At 40.1% G+C, this 25,619-nt stretch overlaps 1 protein-coding gene across 17 annotated transcripts in view; it reads right to left on the bottom strand.

The window, feature by feature from the left end:
- The window catches only part of LDB2 (LIM domain binding 2), a 479,555-nt gene that overhangs the window by 168,848 nt on the left and 285,088 nt on the right, over window positions 1-25,619 (bottom strand). The window lies entirely within an intron of this gene.

Genomic DNA, 25,619 nt, shown 5'->3' with positions numbered 1-25,619 from the left:
TACTTGGGCCTTTATGTCGTACACCTTTCTCAGATGCAGCCAAATGGAATAATATAAAACATGGTCTGGTACAAGATGATTCTGCATCAGCTGTTGACCATGATGCATGATGAGACTTGGCAGGGAGAAGAAAATTTGATCATTCCTACATTCTCTCTTCTTCCTTGGATATGATTTGTTAGGTGTAGTACACCAGCCTTCATTTTTTAAACTGACCCTTAACACTCCTGTTGCTACTTTTGCTTTTCAGCCTCTTTTTTTTTTTTTTTTTTTTTTGGTGTCTTATAGACAGTGTTCAACAATAAGAATACAAAGCTTTATGACTGCCATTTGTTATTTCACACATATGATCAGTTTACTTTCATGGCATTGCTTATTTTAGTTCCCTTACTAGCATGGCTGGATGCCAACTCTGGAACAAGGTGATGTAAAACTGGCACAAAGATTTGAAGACTTGGCATTTGTCATATTCTCCAATTTCTTGCCAACAACCTATTTAGTAGCCAAAGCATATCAGTTTCTTCAGCTGAGTTAATAATTAATTAAATCACTGTTTACATTCCAATTTGGAACTCATCTTAGTTTCTGGAGTAAAGACGGTCCCAGGTTTTATCTGTATTGTAACTATAGTATATGATTACATCACCAATGCACACACAGATATAATTTCAAAGAGAAAATGCCTTCTAACTCATATGTAAAGAAAAAAAGAGCCTGATTCTTTCTACTCATGATTTGAATCAGAAGTAACGCCACTGAAATATATGGAATTACACCAGTGAGTGAGACCCCTCTCACAAATAATTTTTTCATGGGCTATGAAGCACCAAGAGTCATAGATTTATTGCTCTAACATCATGCCACATTGACATGCAATAAGGGACACCATCATATAATACAATGCATTTCTAAAATGGGCATGCTGTGAAATCAGATATTTATTCTTTGATCCAAAAAAAAATCCGGTAAACTGAAAAATAATCCATTAGGGAGGATTTGTAAGAGGCACAGATTGATTAATGTCAATTTCATGGTATGCCCCACTTATGTTTAGGTAGCTAAAGGCTTGTATACATGGGAGAAATTGATCGGCATAACTATAGAGATACCAACATCCCTATTCTTTATTCCAGAATAGAGTATCTACATGGGGAAGCTATACCGGCATAGCAATAACAGTATAATTACTCCGCTACCGGCTACAGCTACATTGGTCAATTTCTCCATGTAGACAAACTCTAAATATATTTCAAGTAGGACATCTCTTTAGAATGAAGGAGGAAAAACCCATGTATCCTGTAGGTTTGCTAACTTTAGTAGTCAGGAAAAGCAGAAAGAGACAAACTATCTGATTTAGTATAATAACAGAACTGAAAGGAAAAAAAAGCTCTTGTCCAAAACCTATTATTTGCCATTTGTTTACATTTCAATGCAGCTTGTGGGCAAAAGAGAAATGAATCCTTAAGTATCCACTCTCTGGGTAACCCATTAGCCACCTATGGTAATTATACCTGGATTGCAATGTTTAATATCATGCTGTAGCTCTTGCAGTAAATAAATAAATAAAACCCTGACAATTTATGAGGTATGTCACTTTACCCGTGGATTTAATCCAAACTCACCATTTATATTCCTCCGTGCGATTTTTCAGCTATGAAGAAGGGTCATGGGTACGAAAGGAAGGAAAAAGGGCAGAGGAAGCTGGGGTCAAAAGGAATCTCCCATTGCCACACGGTATTCTCTAGCAAAATTGCCCAGAATTATTATGGGATGTTTTTTGTCCTTTTTTTGAAGTATCTGGTATAGGTCACCTTTGGGGATAGCTCAACCATTAGACTCCATAGTAATTTCTGGATTCCCGGGGAGCGGACAGACAGACAGGTCAGTAAGGAGCTAAAATTATTATCATTTTGCAGCTGTTAATAGAGCTAGATCTTTCCATCTTTCATATAGCATCCATTTGGCCTTGCCACACTCTACTTGGTATATATGGCATTTGATAAATCTATATTCTTCAAAGTTGTTTGAAACTTTAAGGAAGTTGGCCCTCTTTATAGCAGACTAAAGGAGGCCTCTGCCTGCCTGACAGCAGTATAGAATTTCTTTAAGAGCACTCTTCACCCATGACTATTGCAGATAAATCATAGACTTGGGTTTGTGCTTAGCCCAAATGAATTGTGGTTACATTCCTGTGCTCTGCACTAGAATATGCAATGGCCTTAGCCTTTGAGAATGGTTTATAGAAACGGAATACAATATTAAGTGTATGTGCGTTACCTTGTCTATTATCCTCACTGGTATGGAGTTCTCTTATTTTATTCTGATATGTTGACCCAGTTACTTTTTTACCTTGTTTACTTGCATCTACCTTAGTAAATGGAAACTACCTACTCCATCTATCTCACTGAACAGACAGTACCTACTCTCACCATCGGTGAGTATAAGCTACCTAATATCATCTGTCACAGTAGAGCAGAAAAAAAACTATGCCCATCAACTTCAGTAAACAGAAACTACCTGGTCTATCAATGTCAGTGAACAGAGTGAATCAATATTCTCAAATTCAGTGATCACAAAAACCACTCATCTATAGCATTATAGCTGGGTTTACAGAAACTAAATTACTACTACTGACAACATTTAAATACTGCATGCTGGAGAACCAGCAGAGATAGTCTTTGTGAACCTCGCTTTGTGAACCTTACTGGATTCTCACCAGCAACATTATTTATTGATATAATCCCAACAGAGCAAGAGGTACTTTGCAGACATGCGTGAAGATAAGATCCCTGTCCCAGAGACCTTATCATGTAAACAGCATGTTTGTCAGAAAACGGCTACGTCTTGAAAAGTAAGAAACAGCTTTTTCATTTGAGGCCAAGAGTTTAGTGGAATTTAAAACAGGATTAGATTTCATGTAGATAATGAGAATATGCATAACTACATTAGACAGGATAAAAATTATGAGGAATATAAACCCTCCGTTTTCAGAGTATGAGCCAAGAGCTAACTTTAGAGTTAGGAAAAAACTGTCCTTATGTGCAGGTTATTCTATAATTGCCCACTACAGGATTTCTTGCGTCTCCCTCTAAAGCAACTGTATTAGCCAAAGTATAAAACAGGATACTGGACTGGACAAACTACTGGTCTGATCCTGTATGGCAAAACTGATGTTCCAGCTTACTGATAGTTATATAATTAGCAAACTACCAGAATTATAGTGAGCTGAGAAATTTGATAATGAAGAGTTGAGATAATTTTAGACTAAATTAAAGGGATTGAAAAGGCTTTCAGGTGAGGAAACATATAGCAATATGATATCTGAGTGTTCTTGAGCTGCCAACCTAAAAGGGCTTGGAGCAAACTTGCATAAGACTCTGATCCAGTAAAGCACTTAAGCACATGCTTAAAGTTAAACACAGGGTTAAGTGCTTTGCTGGACTGGGACCCAAGTGTATATCTGTAGCCTATAAACAATAAAATAATGACCTGTAAATCAAACCAATGAAAGATTATTATTTTACTTCTCATTAAGCGCTGAAATCCATCCCACCAGTCACAGCAAAATACGTATCAAAATCTTAGGCACTTCTTTCTTCCAAAAGGGATTTGTAGTCTTTCTTCCAAAAGAGTGTAGTTGTGCCGCCAGCACTGCGAGAGAGGTCTCGCAGCACTGTATGTACTCCACCTCTCCGAGGGGAGTAGCTTGCAGCGCTGCGAGCGAGCGAGCGTGCAGCGCTGCAGGCACTGATTACACTGGCGCTTTACAGCGCTGCACTCGGGAGGGTGTTTTTTCACACCCCTGAGTGCAGCAAGTTGCAGCGCTGTACAGCGCCAGTGTAGCCAAAGCAATAGACCCTAGAGATGGGAAAGACCCATTGCTATCTGTCCCACCCCCCTTACAGGATAGGATTGTTCCCTCTAGCCCAGTGGTTCCCAAACTGGGGTTCGTGAACCCCTGGGGGTTCACGAAATGTTACAGGGGGTTCTCAGGAAAAAAATCCCTAATGGCGGACAGAGCTGTCCCTAGGGACCAGGGGCAGCACAGGGCCAGCAGCCCGGAGCCCCTGGACTTCCAAGAGCTAAGCAGATCAAAGCAAGCCTATCTATCACACTGAGGAGATTTAAACTTCAAGACTCCTTATAAGAAATGGAAAGGGAGGTGGATATTTTTTTGCTGTTTTTTAAAATTAAATAGGCAGCTAGTGTTGTTTTTAAAATGATTATGAAGAACAAGTTTAAGCTTTGTTGTAACGTGCATTGTTTGCGTGGACTGCTCAAGACCCGAATGCTTGTATAGGAGGAACTCTTTGAGTTGGCTTCTTAAATACCTTCATGCTGTTTCACATTTGGTATTCCTTGATGAAACATAGGAGCCTTGTCTTACAACAGGCTTATTCAAAGTGATACAAGCTACGAAAGTGAGATCTTGGAAGAGTGTTGCCATTTTCATAATGTAATCAAAATACTGTAATGATAAATAATAATAAATAATAGTGTGTAATAAGCATGTCATAAAAACAAATTGTGTATTTCCAAGATCACTGCTTTTATAATTTATACTCAGGTAAAGGAGAAAATCCCTGGAAATATTAATTTTAAGAGGGGGTTCGTGAGACTTGACATTTTAGTGAAAGGGGTTCACAGGTTGTTAAAGTCTGGGAACCACTGCTCTACCCATATGCTAAAGAAGCTTGATCTGCAAAAAGGAAGACAGAGAAAGAGACAGCATTTGTGAGATTCGATTATAGCAGTATCTGCAGGGAGAGAGGAGTTCAAGAAATTATTTCTTTTTCTTACTGCCTGTTGACAAACATGTGTTCACTTTTAAATTATATATAGTTGCCTAATGATGTAATTGTAGCTCTGTTTGCTTGGTATCACCCAAACAATTTACAAGAGCATTATATAATTCCAGAAAGAGCAGGCAGACAAATATTAAGGTGGTGGTACCGCAGCTTCATTGTTACAGCTGTGCTGAGAGTTGCACTTAAAGCAGGAATTAAATCTCTTTGTTACAGATGAATAACATAGTGTATCTTCCCCCAAATAAACACCACTTGCTCTTTAAGCATAGAATGATTTTTCTGAGAATTGACATGTTTGTAAATGAGAGATAATCATTTTGAAATGGCCCCTTTAAAAATATTTTGGTCAGTTGCACCTTTTTCAGCCCACTCTGGTAGGCAAATTCTTGACTCACTTCTTGACTTTACCAAAATATAAAGTACAGGCTATATTTTATGTGTATTAATATGTTCATTTTTTATTTATTAACACTAGTAATTGTAGCCATTTCTGTCTACATTGCAATGATGTTTCATCAACAAACATTACCATTGCTGAACATATATTTCAGAATCTAAGCTTTCATTTTAAAAAAAATATGGTCAAGATTAAAAAAAAATAGTGCCTAAAGATAGGTTTCTAAATCTATATCTATCTCGGACATTAGGAAAAACTTCCTAACCGTCAGGGTGGTTAAGGACTGGAATAAATTGCCGAGGGAGGTTGTGGAATCTCCATCATCGGAGATTTTAAATATCCGGATAGACAAACACCTGCCAGGGATGGTCTAGGTAATACTTAGTCCTGCCATGAGTGCCAGGGACTGGACTAGATGACCTCTCGAGGTCCCTTCCATTCTTACAATTCTATGATATTTAGGAATCGGACTAAATAGTCTGACTTTCAAAAGTGCTGGGCACCTAGCAGTACCGATCTGAGTCAATATTTGGGCCATCAAAGTCAGTGGGTGCAGCTGGGTGCCCAACACTTGCAACAATAATATGTCTGTGTTTTTATAAGTGAAGTTTTGCAGTTTATATGTATAATTTTGCAGCTATAAAATGTTATAGGCTTTAAAATTTAGACACTTAGGCGGAGACTTAAAAACTGTTTATGGTACCCAGACACCTAATTTTAATTAAATTTAATGGGAATTGGGCATCCAAAGGCCCTAAGTGGCTCTGAAAATCTCAGCCATGAAATGGATGCTTTTATATTTTACAGGATGAAAACTGAAGGTGAAGCAGTAGGTGCTTACCCAGGACTTAAATTAGAGGAGGGAGATTGGCTGAGTGTTTTGGGAGCCCAGCAAGCCAAGAACAGGGTGAGAGTAACTGGGGAGCTGGTGAAAATCATATCTGCTCTTCTCAAACTTTACACTCTTGGCAGAGAAAGCTTTAAATGATGTTCAAATTTTCTCCTCCTGGTGCTCAAAGCTCTTCAGGCTGCCAGGTTCCTGCTGCTTCACATGAAAAGCTTTGAGTGGCAGATAGAAGAGTTTGGAGCATTGGTTAAATGTTTCACTGCCAGTGTGAAACATTTTAATGAAGGAGAGCTGACTGTTTGGCTCCTCAGCCCCATTCCCTAGCTAGTCCCTTTCACCAGTTCCAGGCCCCTACGCCTCCTACATACAGACTTTTTTTAAAAACTAGGGAATTCCCAAGAAAAAAAATCATAACTTGAAGAGATGGGGTTTTTCAAGTATAGTCCCTCACTAAACAGCAAGGAAATCATATGTCAAGCCAACATTCACAGCAAACAATATCATTCTTCAAGCATTAGTCCATTACCATCACTACATTCAGCCATAAAACACACTGACACATTCCCTTTCAATTCTACAATGCTATCATTACCCTCAATGCACACATCCAAAACGGAAAAGCATATTACAATCATGTCTGTGTTATAAAAAAGAATTGTTAGGAGTTAAGCTTACACAAGGGCAACTACTTTTTGGGGGAAGTGAGGGAGCAGGAAGGGAGAGATATGCATAAGAAAGTGGTACCCATTCGGCTTAGCACACTGTTCAGAAATTTTACATGGTGGAAAGCATTAATGAACAGTAGCTAACATCTGAGCAGTCACATGTATTTATAAAGTTTTGGTTAAAGCAGGCATGCCTGAACTTCCTGTTAAAGATCTTTAGAAAGGATGTTACCAACAGGAAAACCACTTACCACCAAAACATTTTTATTGCTGTTATTATTAATAATATTATTATTATTAGCTAATTGCCAAGGATGTGCTGGAAGCTGAACAAAAAAAGAGAGAAAAAACATGAGAGAGACCTTGATCTGAAAGACTTCACATCTAAAGCAGAGATCTAGAGAAGGCAGGACACATTGGGAAAGCCAGAGGTGTGATCACAAAGTTGTTTGTTTGAATTATTAACTTACTTTTTATTTTTTGTTAAATTTTAATTTTTATTTCAAAGAATAGTGAGATTTAGGCATAGTAAGAAATGCTTTATTTCAAAATTCTGTCTGCACTAAGCAAAGTGAGCAGTTTTCTTTTAAATTGGATATCTTATCTTGTCATCCTCATTGAAAGGAAAAAGGCACCAGTAGCAATAAAGAGAATGCCGTTTGGAGAACAATTCCTTCACAGAAGCCAGCTATTACATATTGTAACAAATTAAAAACTCTGAAAAAGTCTATGCAAGTCCTCCGAGAAATGTTATTTAATAAAGCAAACACCGATATTGAATGTGATAGAATTCCATTTGCTATAGAATCCCATCCAACTGAGTTTGGCTGCCACAGAAGCAATTAGAGAAAGCTGTGATTCAATGATTATGCTAAAACCCTAGACAAACAAAGCTCTCACCTACCAAGTGGCCACTTATCAGTAACACTACCACCAAAAGGTATAAAACTTCTTGTAAGATTTCATTTGTTGGCACTCAACTAGTAGCAACGTGAACAGTTATTTGCTAAAAACGTCTAGTTACTAATTGCCCTACTGCGAGAACATGAAAAAATGTTTAAATCTAAATTTTAACAAAGTAAGCAAGGCCAAGTGTGAACCATGTAATGTCAGGAAAAGCACCCAGTAAACTCATCATTGCTACTGAAACCTAATATGATCCACTGGAAGGATCACAGGAGGCGAGAGTTCAATCTATTTTAAAAAATAATTCTGTATGTTACATCTGATAATCCAATGGGGCCTCACCTATGGGCCCATGAACATCTAATGAAATTTTAAATATCACAGCAGTAGCCTCTTGTGAACTGCAAACCTATTACTTTAAATTGTGTGACTGTTAGATCAGCAGTAAAGCCCAATGGCTTCAGATTTCTTTACTTTTGATGCATTGTATTTGGCCACCCCAACTTTCTAATGCTTTTTAAATTCCTTTACATGTCCTTAGAGGATATTAAGCGCTCAGAGACACCACCACAATATACTATTATGAAATGTTACCATATTTCTGTGCACCATGTTTCATTAGTCATTTTTTTATTTGAATGTACTTGGACCTACCTCTACATTGTCACATCTTGGCTGTGTCTAAATCTTGCAGATTCTTTCTGCGTAACATCTCTAAAATATGACTTTTCCTATCAACTCATACCTCTAACACTTCCATCCAGGTTCCTACCATGTTGCATCTCAACTGCTGCAACATTTTTCTCTAGCCTTGACAAATATAATCTTGTGCTGCTCATATCCACTCAGACTGATGCTGCAAAGACCATTTTCCTAGCCCATCGCTTGGACCATGTCATTCCTCTCTTTGCATCCCTTCACTGGCTCTCCCATCTCCATCACAGCAAACATAAGCTACTTTCTTCACGTTCAAGGTGCTTTACAACCTATCCCCAACCTACCGATCATCTCTTATTTACTATTGAGATGCTGACTTGCAGCTCCAACCAGACAATAACACCAGGCTGCCACTGCCTACTTTCAGCCAAGCCCTTTGTGCTTTTTTTCCATGCTGCCCCTCGCACTTGGGAGCTCACCATAAACATCCACAAAACTAACTCATTGTCCAACTTCAAAACCCTCCTTTTACAAGGACACCTTCAAAAACTTGACAACAGCTGGGCTGCTGCTGTGCTGAGACCACTGCCTCTCATGATGACCAATACTGTCTCATTGTTTCCTTGTAATTCCCCATCAGGTCTGCCTGTATTCATCTGTTGTCTCTTGTTTATATGATAAGTTACTGCACAGCAAGCTGGGGTGAAAATCTACAGCGCACCAGCCTGCTGTGCACTAACAGACCATGCAGATCCTGCTGCTGCCCACTAAAAGTTTGGTAATGCACTTTGACCTACAGCTGTTTGAAACACTATGGAACTTCTAATGCATGGTAGTAGGGTCCACATAGCCAATTAGTGCCTGCACACTCCAGGCTGTAGATTCACACCCTTGCTTGCCACACACTAGCTCTCCAGGCACTTAGATTGCAAGCTCTCTGAGGCTAGGAATGTCTTTTTGTTCTGTATTTATACTGGCATAATGTGGTCCGGGTCCATGACTGGGATTCCTAGGCACTATGGTAATAAAAAGATTAAATAATAAGAGGATCAAAATGATTTAGTAGCAGTACGGTGCATTGCCATTCCGCAAAGAATGTGTGGGTGTGGCCTTCAAGACAAAATGACTGAAAAACCTCAAAAGGTTTGGAAGTTCCTTCAAAAGTTGGATGATGTTTCTTCAAAACTTTTGGGACACCATCTTCCTCAAAGCCAATTCCTCCCCAACCAACTTTCGACTTGATCCCCAATCTGATCCTCAAATAGTGAAATTAGTCTCCTAGAGGATCTTCTCCCTGACAAGGATCAAGTAACTCTTGATCTCAAAGAGCCTACACATACATACATACCCCCTCAGTCTTCTCTTTTCCAAACTAAACAAACCCAATTTTTTCAATCTTCCCTCATAAGTCATGTTTTCTTGATCTTTAACCATTTTTGTTGCTCTTCTCTGGACTTTCTCCAATTTGTCCACATCTTTTCTGAAATGTGGGACCCAGAACTGGACACAATACTCCAGTTGAGGCTTTATCAGTGTGAAGTAGAGCGGAAGAATTGCTTCTCCTCTCTTGCTTAGAACACTCCTGCTAATACATCCCAAAAGGATGTTTGCTTTTTTGCAACAGTATTACACTGTTGACTCATATTTAGCTTGTGGTCCACTATGACTCTCAGATCCTTTCTACAGTACTCCTTCCTAGGCGATCATTTTCAATTTTGCATGTGTGCAACTGATTGTTCCTTCCTAAGCGGAATACTTTTAATTTGTCCTTATTGAATTTCATCCTATTTACTTCAGACCATTTCTCCAGTTTGTCTAGATCATTTTGAATTTTAATTCTATCCTCCAAAGCATTTGCAACCCCTCCCAGATTGGTATCATCCACAAACTTTATAAGTGTACTCTCTATGCCATTATCTAAATAATTGACGAAGATATTGAACAAAACTGGACCTGTGGGACCCCACTCATTATGCCCTTCCAGCATGATTGTGAAACACTGATAACTACCCTCTGGGAACGGTTTTCCAATCAGTTACGCACCCAACTTATAGTAGCTCCATATAGGTTGGATTTCCCCAGTTTGTTTATGAGAAGATCATGTGAGACAGTATCAAAAGCTTTACTAAAGTCAAGATATATCATGTCTACCGCTTCCTCTCTATCCACAAGACTTGTTACCCTGTCAAAGAATGGTATCAGGTTGGTTTAACACAATTTGTACTTGACAAATCCATGCTGTTACTTATCACCTTATTATCTTCCAGATGTTTGCAAACTGATTGCTTAATTACCGGTATTTGCTCCATTATCTTTCCAAGTACAGAAGTTAAGCTGACTGGTCTGTAATTCCCCGGGTTGTACTTATTTCCCTTTTTATAGATGGGCACTATATTTGCCCTTTTCCATTCTTATGGAATGTCTCACATCTTCCATGACTTTTCAAAGATAATTGCTAATGACTCAGATATCTCCTCGGTCAACTCATTGAGTATTCTAGAATGCATTTCATCAAGCCCTGGTGATTTTAAGACATCTAACTTGTCTAAATAATTTTTAACTTGTTCTTTCCGTATTTTAGCCTCTGATCCTACCTCATTTTCACTGGTATTCACTATGTTAGATGTCCAATCACCACCACCCTTCTTAGTGAAAACTGAAACAAAGAAGTCATTAGGCACCTCTGCCATTTCCATATTTTCTGTTATTTCCCCCCTTCCTCTCCCCCCGAATGAGTAACGGAACTACCCTATCCTTGGTCTTCCTCTTGCTTCTAGTGTATTTGTAGAATGTTTTCTTGTTACCCTTTATGTCTCTAGCTAGTTTTATCTTGTTTTGTGCCTTGGCCTTTCGAATTTTGTCCCTACATACTTGTGTTATTTGTGTGTATCCAATGTACGGATGGATTAAGATTTGGGCTGACTGATGCTCCTTCTGAACTGATTACCCCTCTGCAAAAATTCTATAGTAGCACATTTTGACCCCCATCCTGCAGTCTCTATGTATCCACAAAACAAGTACAGAATCATGGCAAATTTCTCTGTATTGCCTTGACAATGTGCAGGCATTCTGATCTGGAGGGACCACCAGTAGGATTAAGCTATCAGTATAGTCTTCATGCTCATTCATCCCTTTGCCTCTGGCAAGTCTCCAAGGATACAGAATAATTAGTACCAGCCGAGAAGGTTATGTGCGACTGTCCACTGAGAAATGCATAGAAACCACAAAAAGATACTGATTATGTTCGAAGAGAGATACATTAGCATCCTGCCCCAGACGTACAGTTCTGTACACTCAAACACCAAAGCCGATCCCATTTGCTGTGATGAGACATGAGAAGAGAGTTGTTCTCTAAGTTACACAGGACCTAAATCACAATCAAGAATGTCATATGGAAAGATTTAAACCTATTGGACCATCAGAGGTAGGACAACTACAGTGTCTTTCAAAACTCAAAGGAAATATGATATTCCATAATGTTCCTGTGATAATAAACATAGGCATACTAAATGTCTCTCAAGAAATGTAAGGTGACAAGGTGGTACTCTATGAAGCAACCATCTCTCTAAGAATCTAAATTTCCTTCTTGAAACACTAAGCTTCTCTATTAACCCTAATGAATCCCCAACTACCACCTCTGCGTCCGAATTGACTATTTTTACAAATGCAAGGAGGTAAAAACTTGTGGCCTCAATCCTGTCAGGCTCTGAGAGAGCAAAACTTAGTGGGGTAACTTATCCTAAAGTGAAATAAGCTAAAGAGACAAAGAGAGATCTGACATTCATTTTGACTACCCTTTCCGCAATGGACAGGAAGCCTTTTCTACACAGCGACTGCTACACATATGGAAACACATTAAACCTTTTAAACAGTAAATATTGTGAGAACAATGAAAACCACAAAAATATCTACTTCTAGGAGCCTCTGAGAAGCTTACTATAAACAATGCTTCAATATAAGAAACATGTCTTTCCAGCCAGAGCTATGATTTAAAGAGTTTGGGACGTCCATTCTGATCTAAAATCTACATCACGGGTCAGATGCTCCAATATAATCTTCTGTTCCTGGAGTTGTTGCCCTGAAGGAGATAGGTTGCCACTTCTAGCTTCATGTTTGGAATGCTCAGTCTCCTAGAACCACAGGATCAGTTCACGTTCAAGGCAACTCGACCCTTTATCCATGTATGGTAAATTGTGCACTGTGTCATTTAGTTTCTTATTTGGTATTTCAGAAATGAATTTGAAAGCAAAGGTCCTGTCTTTTTCAGATGAGTATTAAAGATACCCTGGTACTCGAGTAAGTGCAGGAGTTTTACCTTCCTCGGGTTCTCCGATTTCAGAGAAAAGTTTGAAAAATGTGACCCAAGCGCATGTTAAAAATCAGCACATGGAATAAAATTAAAAAAAAATCATAATTTTAAGCCAATCTCATGATTTTTCAGAGCCTGACTCCTGGTTTTTGAACGCTTGGAGATGGTCATATTAAATAACTTTCCATTTTAAACTGTACACATTCACAAGCCCATTGAGAGAGTATTTGTGAAATACTGGAAGCTTTCTCACTGATGACACATTAAATAGAGTGAAAATCTTTCACTTAGAGTGGGTGAGATCATGGTTTTCTCATCCAAGTCAATTTCTATTTGAGTGTTGGTATTGACAGATAGTGGTCTAAATTCATTAAAGGAGATGCAAGTTCCACCCTTCCTCTTCTGTACATGATTTTAAAACATTAACAAATAGTTAATGTCCAAACAGGTTCACTTTGGGACACAGCTGTTCAGATGTGCAGACTAGATAGTGCCAGTGTCTGTAGGCACCACCAACCCGTTTATAAAAAAACTGGAAGACAGATGTGTTTAGCATACTACCTCCATTGTCTTGAGGTGGCAGAGCGGCACCTCCTATTCAGTAATGGAGCAAATATTTAGGAAACCTTTAAGCCTTTTTTCGATCCCATCTATGACCTGTCCCCTACACTTATTAACATTATATTGCTTTATATTCAAGGATGTGTAAAAAGCAACAAAGAGTCCTGGGGCACTTTATAGACTAAGAGACGTATTGGAGCATAAGCTTTCGTCTCGTCAGACGTAGCGTTGCGTCTGACGAAGTGGGTATTCACCCACGAAAGCTTATGCTCCAATATGTCTCTTAGTCTATGTCTTTGTTACTTTTTACTGGTCCAGACTAACACAGCTACCTCTGTGATATTCAAGGATGTGAGTAGGGGCTTTAGCTATTTACATCTGTATAGGAAAAGAGTGATGCCTGCAGTCGTACGCATATTATCCATGGTGCGTATCAGGGTGTGCTCCTCAAGTTCGTGTTGGTGCTATTCTGGGCCGAAGGAGGCCACAACACAGAGAGGGGCCTAGCCCGACCCCAGGCAGCTGCACCTGTCCCTTCAAGGAGAAGCAGCCCTCTACAATCTCATAGAAGGTAAGAGATTCTGTCCCCGATTAGGAGTGCCTCTCCCCAAGCCGAGGCAACATAAGGCAGCAACCCAGCTCAGCTGCCAGGAAAGTGCTCCTGCCCCGTTCCCAGTCACTTGCTGCTCCCTGCCCAATGTCCTCCTGCCCTTGCATGGCCATTGGCACCAACGCCTGGTTCGAGACAGATGGATAGCTTCAGCCACGAGCACAGCAACATGCCTGGCTACATGTCTACGCCCAGCCCGCTCCCAATGCTCCATGCCCGGCCCCTGCAGACCTAGCTGCCCGGGTAGCTGTTGGCCCCTGCCCTGACCACCATCACCACAGCCCTGGATTCACACTATGGCTTCCACTTCAACTACACCATGTCTGGGCTCTGGCAGTTCTGCCACCATGTAGGCTATGTGCCCAACAGCAAGGTCCTCATCCAGAAAGGTATGGGGGGGACAGGTGGGAGGGTTACAGGCTGGCATGGGATGGGGGTATCAGAGTGTAGGGCCAGACTGAAGGTGTAGGGGCCAAGGTGCACAGACCTCTCTCCTCCAATGTGCGTACCCTGTGAAAAATTTCTGGGGGCACCACAGTAAAAAAAGATCCACTTGTTTTATCTAATTAAATGACAGACTGCCCACCATTAAAGGAAGAAAGGTGGCAAGCTCCCTTTCCTTCATGCTTTGATAGAAAAGCTACAGACAAGTAATACAAACTAACAGGTTTTCATTACTGAACTCCCGATACCTACTGGTGCATAAACATGCAGTTGTTAAAAATTATCACTAGGGCCAGATTTATCCCCTTCTGACTCGGAGTCTGCCAAGCAATAAATAAATAAGCTAAGAATAGCATTCCAAAATAACATGCACTATTTAGTGGTTTCCACCACTAAAACGGCATGCAAGGGTGCTCCAGAAAATTTCCAAACTGGAAAGTTACGAGAGATTTCACAGTTTTGTGTCTCTCTTTTCCAGGTGTTCAGAAAGAATTGCATATGAAACTACATTAACGTGAAGATTGTCTTCCAGCCCCTCCATATATGTACAGTGTTTTTCTCCACTCCTAAGCAAAAGATGATTTCCCCTTTCCACAATAGACAGGAGGCCTTTTCTACACAGCGACTGTTACACATTATATGGAAATACATTAAACCTTTTAAACAGTAAATATTGTGAGAACAATGCTACAAAAGCAAGCCATACAGAATTCTATGCTAGACAGCACATTCCTCAGGTATTCCACTTCCTACACCACCACTGTACTAGGGATCCATCACCACTCAACGGCTGTTTCTGGAACAATGCCTTACAGCAGAGTTGGCTAAATAATATAAAAATCTGCCTGCAAATGGTCTGACAAATTACAAACCTAGTTTGGATTCAGCCTGTTTATGCAGATTTCTTCAATCAAAATTTTGCTCATGCAAATGTTCTGAACAGTGGATCTGAGGCCTGTATTTAAGTAGAAAGAGTCCCACAAAAGATATTATGGGACTAAATTCTGCTCCCAATTACACTGAAGTAAAATCCACCAATTTCAAAGGAGGCACTCCAGATTTTACTCTGGTGTAACAAAGTAGAATTTAGCCTCTTTAGAGGCAAATTAGAGCCTTACAGGGCTTAATGCTAGACACATGCTGTATATGCGATGGTCCTCACTTTGACTGTCAGAAGAACAGCAAAAAAGAAATTCTTACCGCCTGGCTTTAGAAATCTGTTTGCACAAGTACCTGTGTTGCTGGTTGTGGAGCAGCAGGCAGGGGGGAGGGGTTGATTCATCATAACCAACTTCATTATCACAAGTCCAGTTCAGTCTATTGGAATTAATGGGATAAACCCTACATTTTGTAGTTTAATATGTTGTCTGTTTTATATTTGCAGTGGACTGAAACTTGGCACACATTGTTAAATCAATTTTTTTTTATTCTTTTATTTTTACAAAGTATTATATAAACAGGAACAGCTGATGTTGATCTATAAACACCAGAGTTTTCGTGAGAGTTTAGATATTATTTTACCAACATCCAGGTCTAAGTATTTGAAGGCAATTATTCAGTGGACAGTGGTTTTTCTAGTGTTTTAAAAAGAAAGGAATTTCTTAAAATAATAATATTTTACATTTCTATAACACTTTTCATCGCAATACACAGAACTGTATTGCCTAAATATTAACTTTTAGATCTTTGGCAATTTCAAGATCATTAACTAAGCCATGTTTCACAGAAGTACTTAAGAATGTATACATCCTAAGTGCTTTCCTGATTTATGGATAGAAGTTGACTCTGTTTTTGTGTGTGTGTGCGCACGCGCGCGCATGCCCGCACACATGAGTATGCGCTAGGTAGGCCATACGTCTGGTTTTAAGACAGACAGTTCTAGTTTTGGAAAGGTTTGTCCCTGTTCAGTACTGGACATGGTTTTGTACAATATCATCCCGGAGGATGCCATTTTACAGAATGCGCTGCTCCTCCCCCACCGATATTACCTTGCATGTCATGCTGGCAGGGTCGGGGTCACACAGGCCATGATGGGCCCACACCGTTCTGGAATGTCTTATTTTCTGGGGATGCATCAGTGGCCACAGGGCCGGTTTTCCATTTAGGCACAGTAGGCACGTGCCTAGGGTCACCAGCATTCTAGGAGTGCGGCAGTGGCCAAGTGTGTGATTTTCTAGCCCAATTGAGCTATTTTTAGCTGTTAGTTGCCGGGTTTTTTAGAAGTTGTGAGTTGCAGTATTTTGGGCCATTTTGCTCCCCTGTGATGAGATGCCCCACACGCTGCTTTTCTCATGTCGTGCCCCCTCCCCTTAAGGTGACATTTGCAGCATGCGCAGAATTCTTGTCCGAGGGAGGCAGAATTTCTTTCCTGCAGAAAATGTGCTGCAGTTCTACCTTTCGCCCACCAGAGGCCGATGTGGCACAAAACAGCCTGATCTGTCTGAGGCTGACTGGTCTGGAGGGCGGAGGCAAACAACTGGCATGCAGGTGACGGATGCATTTTTTCCTCAAGTGAAAAGTCACAGTAGCCTTCTTGGACCTAGGTTAGGAGGCTGAGCAGGCCACACAGGGCTGCTGGGGGGAGGGGAGGCCACAGGGCCACATGGGGAGGGAGGAGGAGGAGGACTCCAAGCAGGGCCACATGAGTGAGAGGGAGGGGGTTGCTGAAGATGCTGTGCCAAGGTGTGCATAAGGTGTAAATCTGGCCCTGAGTGGCCACCCTAGTATGAAGGTACACACACAAAATACATACATGTATATCGAATGAGTGGACAGGAGAAGTATGGCTCCTGCGCTGAATGCATTTGGGCTGCAACTTTGAAAATATCTGAGCTCTAAAACTTAATTATAGGTAGTTAATAATATATCTAGTATTAAATGCAATCACGTGCACACACACACACACACACACACACACACACACACTTTCAAACCACATTATTAAATTTGCAAAATCAACTACTCAAAAATTAGGAAGTGCCAGAACTGAGGTACCCCTTGTACATATGCATTATGATACAGTCTTTAATTACATAATAACATAATATATTTCCACAGAACCCCTGCCTCATCCAGTGCACAACATGGATGATGCTCAGTTAATGAGTAGCCATTCAAAATTTTTGTTTTCTCCATGTGTGTCCCCATGCCTTTTCTAATGCACACTATTCCAAACCTGCTCTGAAGACAGAATGAATTTCGTCATGGACTATTCTATGGTGTTCATTATAGCATCTGATTGCTTCATAAACATTAATTATTTGATCTTCACATCACCCCTGTGAATTGAGGGGGTGCTATTATCCCCATTTTACAGATAGGAAACTGAGGCATAGAGAAATTAAGGTTAAATGTTTTAACTAATTTTGGTTGCCTAATTCTAGATACCTGATTTTTTAGACTATTTAACATTATATAGCACTCTATATGTTAAAAAGTCAGCTCCCATTTACTTCAGTTACAGCTGTGAGTGCTCAGCAATTCTGCAAATCAGACCCTCCAGGCTTCAAGTCTGGCAATCAGAAAATGAGGAACATGCAAATTAGTGGCCACCTGTGAAAATTTTCATTTAGATGACTGGCCCAGCATCACACAGGAACTCTGTGGCAGAAGAAAGGAGAGAAAACAGTTCTTCCTTAGCAATGAGATCATTCATTCTCTTCATGTAATACCCTGCCTCATTCACTACACACCTTCCAAATTCTGCAACAAATGAGTCAAGGGTCCTACAAACAGCCTCCTTCACTACATAACACTGATTCATCCCCAGAGCAGATCCAGGCTTTGCACTGAATGAGGCAGAAGTCCTGTGGAAAAATAGTATGTGATCATGTAATTCATAGATTCCAAGGCCAGACGGCACCGTTGAGATAATCTAGTCTGACCTCCTGTATAACACAGACCATAGAAATTTCTCCCAAAATAATTCCTAGAGCAGATCTTTTAGAAAAACATCCAATCTTGATTTTAAAATTGTCAGAGATGGAAAATCCATCACAACTCTTGGTAAATTGTTCCAATGGTGAATTACCCTTACTGTTAAAAATAGATGCCTTATTAAAGATTGCATCATAATGCACATGAGCAAGCAGGCCAAATTAAGGTTGCACAGGCAACCTTAACTCTGCCATTTCCTAACTTTAGAGTTCCTGACTTTGCAACCTTAGTAATATTCTTTTAACATCACTTTTTGTGTCTGATTTCATTGGTCTTAAAAAAAAAAAACACTGAAAAAACAGAAATTCCATGATGTGGCATCATATTCACATCCACATAGGTCATCAGCAGGGTTGGAACCTTTGGATCCACCACACAGACCTCTCCCACTTGAGCTAAAGAAACAACAGATAGCAGTAGTAGGCTGTCATTCTCTATGTGGATGTGCACCAGAGGGAGATGAGACACAAACTTTGCCAGTGGGTTTCACAGATATTTGCTGATTGCAAAGGAATATTGAGACTCAGATGCCATTCCAGACTCCAGAAGGGAGTGTCTCCAAAACTTTTTTGCCAGTTCCTCTCAAGCTTCTGCCCAAACCCTTCAATCTGCTTCTCTCTATCTCCTGTCTCCACCCCATCCTTGGCTCCTTGTTCCAATCTCATTCTCCTTGTGTTCCCAAGTCCCAGACCTAGGTCCCAGTCCCATTGCTCAACCAGTTAAATGCTTAAATCCCCTTAGCTTCCAGTCCTAGTGTTCTCTCCTCTCCCCGCAGTTCCAGACTTTTTGACCACCCATCCCAGTTGCTCTCCCTCCCCACCCCAGTTTCACCAGAGGTCTTGTCCCCATCTACTTCTCTCCCCTCTTCCATGGCGCAGCTTTTGTCCTCTCTGCATTCAACTCCAGGTGTCTTCCTCTTTGACACTGCCTCATTGCCAGCAGGAGGGTCACTGAGAGCAAGGAGAGACAGGCTCCCTGTTCTAGTTCCATTCCCTGGCTCCAGGCCAAAGCAGGAAGTACAGAGAAAGTCTGACTTCTCCCTGGTAGGCCTGGACTGGAGCAAACAGGATCTGTCACTCTGTAGGGATGGAGCAAACACATTCTGGTCAACATTAGGAGCTGAGAGAGGATGGTGCATACTCCATTGCTCTGTAGGGATGGCATGTGTGCATTCTGGTCAATGCTAGGAGCTGTGAGGGGATGGTGCATGCTCAGTCACTCTGTGGGGATAGCACATCAGCAGTCTGGTTCAAGAGGTGAATATGGCTGAACCACTCAGTAATAGCAACCATAATGTAATTAAATTTCACATTCTTGTAGGGGGGAAAACACAGAGAAACCCACCACAGTAGCTTTTAAGTTCAAAAAGGGGAACTACACAAAAAATGAGGAAGCTAGTTAAACTGAATGTAAGAGGAAGTCACAAGAGTGACATGCCTGCAAGCTGCATGGAAACCACTGAAAAACACCACAATAATGGCTTAAACTAAAGCTATACCTCCCCTCCCCCTCCGCCCCAAAGAAAACAGTAAGAGGACCAAAAATAAATAAATAAATAAAAAATGCCACAATGGCTAAACACCACAGTAAAAGAGGGAGTTAAAGACAAACAGATATCCTTTAACAACTGGAACTCAAATACTACTGAGGAAATAGAAAGGAGCATAAACTCTGGCAAGTCAAGTGTAAAGGTATAATTAGGCAGGCCAAATAAAAGAATGTGGAGAGCAACTAGAAAAAGACATAAAAACTAACAGCAAAAAATTGAAGTACATGGAAGCAGGCCAAACAATTAGTGGGGCCACTGGATGAGCAAGGTGCTAAAGGAACCCACAAGGAAAACAAGCCCATTGCAGAGAAGTAAATGAATTCTTTGCATCAGTCTACACTGCAGAGGATGTGATTCTTACACTTGCGATTCTCACACTTGAGCCATTATATATAGCTGACAGATCTAAGGAAATGGCCCAGATTCAGGTGTAAACAGAAGAGGTTTTGGAACAAAGTGAAACATTAAACAGTAATATGTCACCAGGACCAGATGGTATTCACCCAAGAGTTCTGAAGGAATTCAAATATGAAACCACAGAACTAATTGTGGTATGTAACCTATCACTTAAATCCACCTCTGTCCCAGATACCTGGAGGGTAGCTAATATAACACCTCTTTTTAAAAAAGGCTCTAACTTCAATACCAGGCAAATTGGTTGACACTGTAGTAAAGAATAGAATTATAAGACACATGGATCAACATGATCTGTTGAGGAAGGGTCAGCATGGCTTTTGCAAAGGGAAATCATGCCTCACCAATCTATTAGAATTCTTTGAGGAAGCCATACACGTGGACAAGGGGAATCCAGTGGATACAATGTATTTGGACTTTCAGAAAGCGTTTGAAAATGTCCCTCACCAAAGGCTCTTAAGCGAAGTAAGCTGTCATGGGATAAGAGGGAAGGTTCTCTCATGGATCATGTAACTGGTTAAAAAATAGGAAACAAAGAGTAGGAATAAATGATCAGATTTCAGAGTGGAGAGAGGTAAATAGCAGGGTCCCCCAAGGATCTGTACTGGGACCAGTACTGTTCAACATTTTCATAAATGATATGGAAAAAGGGGTAAATAGTGAGGTGGCATAGTTTGCAGACAATATAAAATTACTCAAGGTAGTTAAGTCCAAAGCAGACTGCGAACAGTTACAAAGGAATCTCATAAAATTGGGTGACTCGGGAACAAAATAGCAGATGAAATTCAATGCTGATAAATGTAAAGTAATGTACATTTGAAGACATAATCCCAACTATGCATAGAAAATGATGGGGTCTAAATCAGCAGTTACCATTCAAGAAAGAGATGTTGGTCTTTCTGGATAGTTCTCTGAAAACATCTGTTCAGTCTGCAGTGGCAGTCAAAAAAGCTAACAATGTTAGGAACCATTAGGAAAGGAAAGCTAATAAAACAGAAAATATCATAATGCCACTATATAAAACTATGTCCACACCTTGAATACTATGTGCCGCTGGGCTAGATGAACCATTGGTCTGACCCCCAGTATGGCCACTCTTACGTTCCTATGGTTAGTACTATGAGCTATGAGAGGCTTGAGCATGCTCAGTGAAGATGGAATCTTTGGGGGGGGTTAGCTGCTAAAATCAAAGAAGTGTCTACTGAGCATGTGCAAACTGTGATTTAACAAAGACTTATGACTTGGCCAAATTTTGATTGATTTTAACAGGCACAGGAAAAGACATATCCCTGACATAAAAGCCCCTTACACCTGATCAAGCTTAGCAAGTTTGCTCAATACTTTCTATTTTAGGATCCTGTTTTCAGTTTCTCGTAACTTAACCAAACTAACATTTAGACTGAAATTTTCCTTATTGAGTGTCTGTCTCAGGCTGATTCCTCACTCCCTCCCTCTGCAAAAAAAAAAAAAAAAAAATGCTCATCTATGTCTGAGAATGAGGCTAGGAAAAAATAGGTTGTTTCTTCATGTTAAAAAGTTCTAGGAACCTTTAATTTTCTAGCACCCTCATGCTTTGGAGAGGAACTTGAAATTTGGCCAGAGGTAACAGTGAAGTTTACAAAGCATAGTAATAATTAGGTGGCTATTGATGCCTCTGATATAATGAACGCATAGTTTTCTGTGCTGGATTGAGTCAGTAGTTTCAGTGCAGGTCATTTTAACTATATATTATTTTTATTTTATAATATCCCATTAATATTAAAAGGTCCCTTCCACAAAGGGCCAAAAGGAGTTTCAAAACTAGAGCCTAATGAGACCAGCTACCTAGCTAATGATTTTAAAAATAATACCCTGTAACATTCATTCCTTGCATGTACCTAGCCTTTACAAACCAAAACCCAACCATGGATATGGTAGCTGATGTTCAAAAATGGGGAAACAGATTTGTTTAAAATAGGTCTTAGTAGCAAGAGGCAGTTTTAAATGCACGAAAGCAAAGGAATTCTGAGCTAAGATTGATGATCAAAGCATTCTTAGGTTACCCCGTTGTGCCAAGATAATGTAAATCATAAGTTATGTCAGATCCCCTTCTTTTCCAAGACCCTCAGTAGATGACTATATAAAATGCAGTTTCTAATCATAACAGGAAGAATTAAAGATGGAATCAAAAACTTTATCTCTGAATATCCAGCTTTTGTGGGTTTAACTAAACACTCACTGGTCCTTTAATACTATTTTTTAAATTAATTATATTTAAGGACTTGTAGGTAGAATTCCATTCCAGCTAAGAATGATCAAGCTGCCAGCTCCCTGGGTAGCAGCTAAAGTGTCTCATTTTTTATTCCTTAGGTCACAGGAGCTTTCTTTTTACAAGTCAAGGAGATTTTGCTTTGTTTGCTTTCTTCGCACAGATGTATGAATACATAAACAGGAGTTTACCACAGATTAGAAAAGACTGAATGACGTTTTACAACATTTGGTAAGCAATTAAGAAACAGTTGTTGCACTTGGACCTCCACCTTTTCAATCCAGAACTCTCAAAGCTTTTGTTCTACATTAAACCCTCGTTTTTATTGTAGTACAGTAGTTGTTGCACTTTCCATAGAGCGTACATGCTCCTCTAAATTTGTTAGTCTCTAAGGTGCCACAAGTACTCCTGTTCTTTATGTTCCTCTACTGTTATTCTAAATGGAAAAAAACATCTGCTGATAGTTAGCCAGGTTTAGAGGTAAATATATTTTCATCAGAAATAGGTAATGATTAGAAAATAAAGTTTGTAATGAACTTCAGTAGGTTTTTAGGACACGTGCTATTTTGATCTCAAAGGCCTCGACTGTATAATGAGCTAAGCACAGGGTGGGGACCTGTAGGCACAGACACCCTGGAACGCTGCATGGGTCTGCCATCATGAGGATCATTTAAGGATCAGGGCAAATGCTATAAATGTGTGCAGAAGAGAGCTGAGGTTTGTAGATGAAAAACCACAGGTCATTCTGCAGGCTGAAAAAGTGACACTTGATACAGCTAAAGACATTATTGCTCAAAGGAAATCATTTTTTCAGCACAAGGGGTGCTAGTTTTCCCTTGAAACCAGTCTATACCCATCTGTTATTAATCCTTTAAAATATATTTTAACAGTGAATATGTTGCAGGATAGCTTCAATTTTGGCGAAAATACTTATTGTAAACTCACTCTCACAAGTGACATTCTCGGCTACTTTTTACTCCCTGACGAGTCAATATAGCTACAGGTGAACGAGCTAGATCCTATTCTGGCTCAGGTATCAAAGAGAAGCATTAACTAAGTGCCAGTTGTAGAATCAGGTTTCAGAGTAGCAGCCGTGTTAGTCTGTATCCGCAAAAAGAAGAACAGGAGGACTTGTGGCACCTTAGAGACTAACAAATTTATTAGAGCATAAGCTTTCGTGGACTACAGCCCACTTCTTCGTTATGCATCCGAAGAAGTGGGCTGTAGTCCACGAAAGCTTATGCTCTAATAAATTTGTTAGTCTCTAATGTGCCACAAGTACTCCTGTTCTTCTTTTAGTTGTAGAATCTTTATTAAAGATGATGTGTGAGCAAGAACAAACATAGTTGGGCTTGCAGCAACGAGAGGGAGTCTGTTGGACTGGCAATTAGGGTGGTTTTACTACTTGAAAACTGAACTTGTTTGATATAGAAATCCTGGGGAAACAGAAAGCATGGAACCCCAAGAGATCATTTTCACAGTAGAATCACACTTTAATGTTTTCCAGGCTTTTGTTTCCCACGGTATTGCTGGTAAACTTTAAAATCCAGAGACGAGTAAGAAAATGGATTCCAAGTCTTCAGTAAAGGGTCAATCTACAATTGGCCCTGCATGAGACTGCAAGGTGAGAGGGGAAGGAGACAAAGCAAAGAATCTTCCCCATATGCCCACATGTAACCCACACACCTTCTAGGTGTGGTGTTCTGTCCCATCTAGTGGCACTGAGATCACTTAGAGAGAGGTAAATGAGTCTGCTCTATAAACTGAGCTAAAAGTCAGTTGGCTTTTAGCTCATGCTGTAGAGGCTCATGCACTAAGCTCAACAGTCCCCGGTTCGATCCCGCACCTCGCCGACTGGGGTCTGTTGGTGTTACGCATGCACAGAGTCTAGCACAAAATACCAGGGTACCATAACCAGAACTTCATGCTAGGATTGGTTATGATGCTAGTTTCCCTAAAAGCGTCAGACAAGAGTGGGTAAGTGATTAGCCATGGTCTCTTCTACAACAGCCATCTGAGCTGTTCAGATGTAAAAAGGCACAAATATTGCACCTTTTCAAAGGGTGGCAATGCTGATATTCTAGAATATCCCCTGGGCGCCAGAATCTCTGCTAGGACTTCTATTGAAGTGCAGACCCTCCTGAATCCCACACATCTCCAACATAGGGCCATGTCTTAATCCTGAGTGTGGAATACGTTTCAATATCCCAAGTACGTTGAGACAGGTGTTGTACTGTGCCTTCCAGGAGTATGCATATATAATATGTAGATTAGTTATGGTAAGCCTAGGGTTTGTCAATTTCTTTATTTTATTGTCTTCAAAGTCCTAGAAGCATAACAAGTAGAAAAGATTACTATTTTAGTTTGACACTGTCAAACACTTGAAAAGCACAAAATATTCCATAATCCCCACTATGTATGCCACAAATTAAAAATCAGGGTGGTTTTGTCACACAACAATGGAAGTTTTGCCAAAGCCAAAACATGCCCAAACCCATCTCTAGCTAAAACGAAATCTCCAGTATATTTTATTACTCCCTTTAATAATGATTCACTAAGATGTCTATACAGCACTACCTTTGGTGCAAAAAGATCCCAAAGCACTTTACGTATGTCCACCTATGGATTTACAAACTCTTTATAAAAATAATTGAGCTCATCATGGAAATTCTATGACCATAGGGGTGAAATGTTGTAACTATTTCACATGTATGTTACATCACTGTTCAGTATGAGAAGTAAAGCAAGCCTGAAGAAAGGAGGTCAAATTGTAGGTCCGGAGAAAAATCAATCCTTCCAGCTCTCCAACAAATCCTTACCTCTGTAACCTTCTCCCCTCCTTTTCCTTGTTTGGTTATTTGTTTAAAGCCCTGCCGCCTCTCTAACCTGAATTTTTAACTCTACAGATAATTCCTTTCTGAAATTCCTTCATAGTTTCCTGCTTAAGTGTGTGCAGCCTGGTACTTTCAGGACTCAATATTCCCACGGAAATTTTCACAGATTGCTGCTGAACTTTCTTTGAAGCAGAACCTGGAGCAAGAAAGGAGAGACCAGCACAGACTGGCAGAATTTCTTAAGGTTGTCAACACAGCAACTGAACTCCAAGAAATATTTGAAACCCCCTGCAGGTTTTTTAGCAGTCTAATCTTATAACAATAGCTAATATTTCTAACGGATGAGAATATAGCCCAGTTTTCTTATGTGGCTAGTAACCCCATTCATTTTCAGCAGTATTAGATCAATTATATCAAAGTACAAATTAATGATA

Source organism: Chrysemys picta, chromosome 5, assembly GCF_011386835.1.
Source record: "Chrysemys picta bellii isolate R12L10 chromosome 5, ASM1138683v2, whole genome shotgun sequence".
NCBI classification, from domain to species: domain Eukaryota; kingdom Metazoa; phylum Chordata; order Testudines; family Emydidae; genus Chrysemys; species Chrysemys picta.
This window is presented reverse-complemented; position numbering and strand designations above follow the sequence as displayed.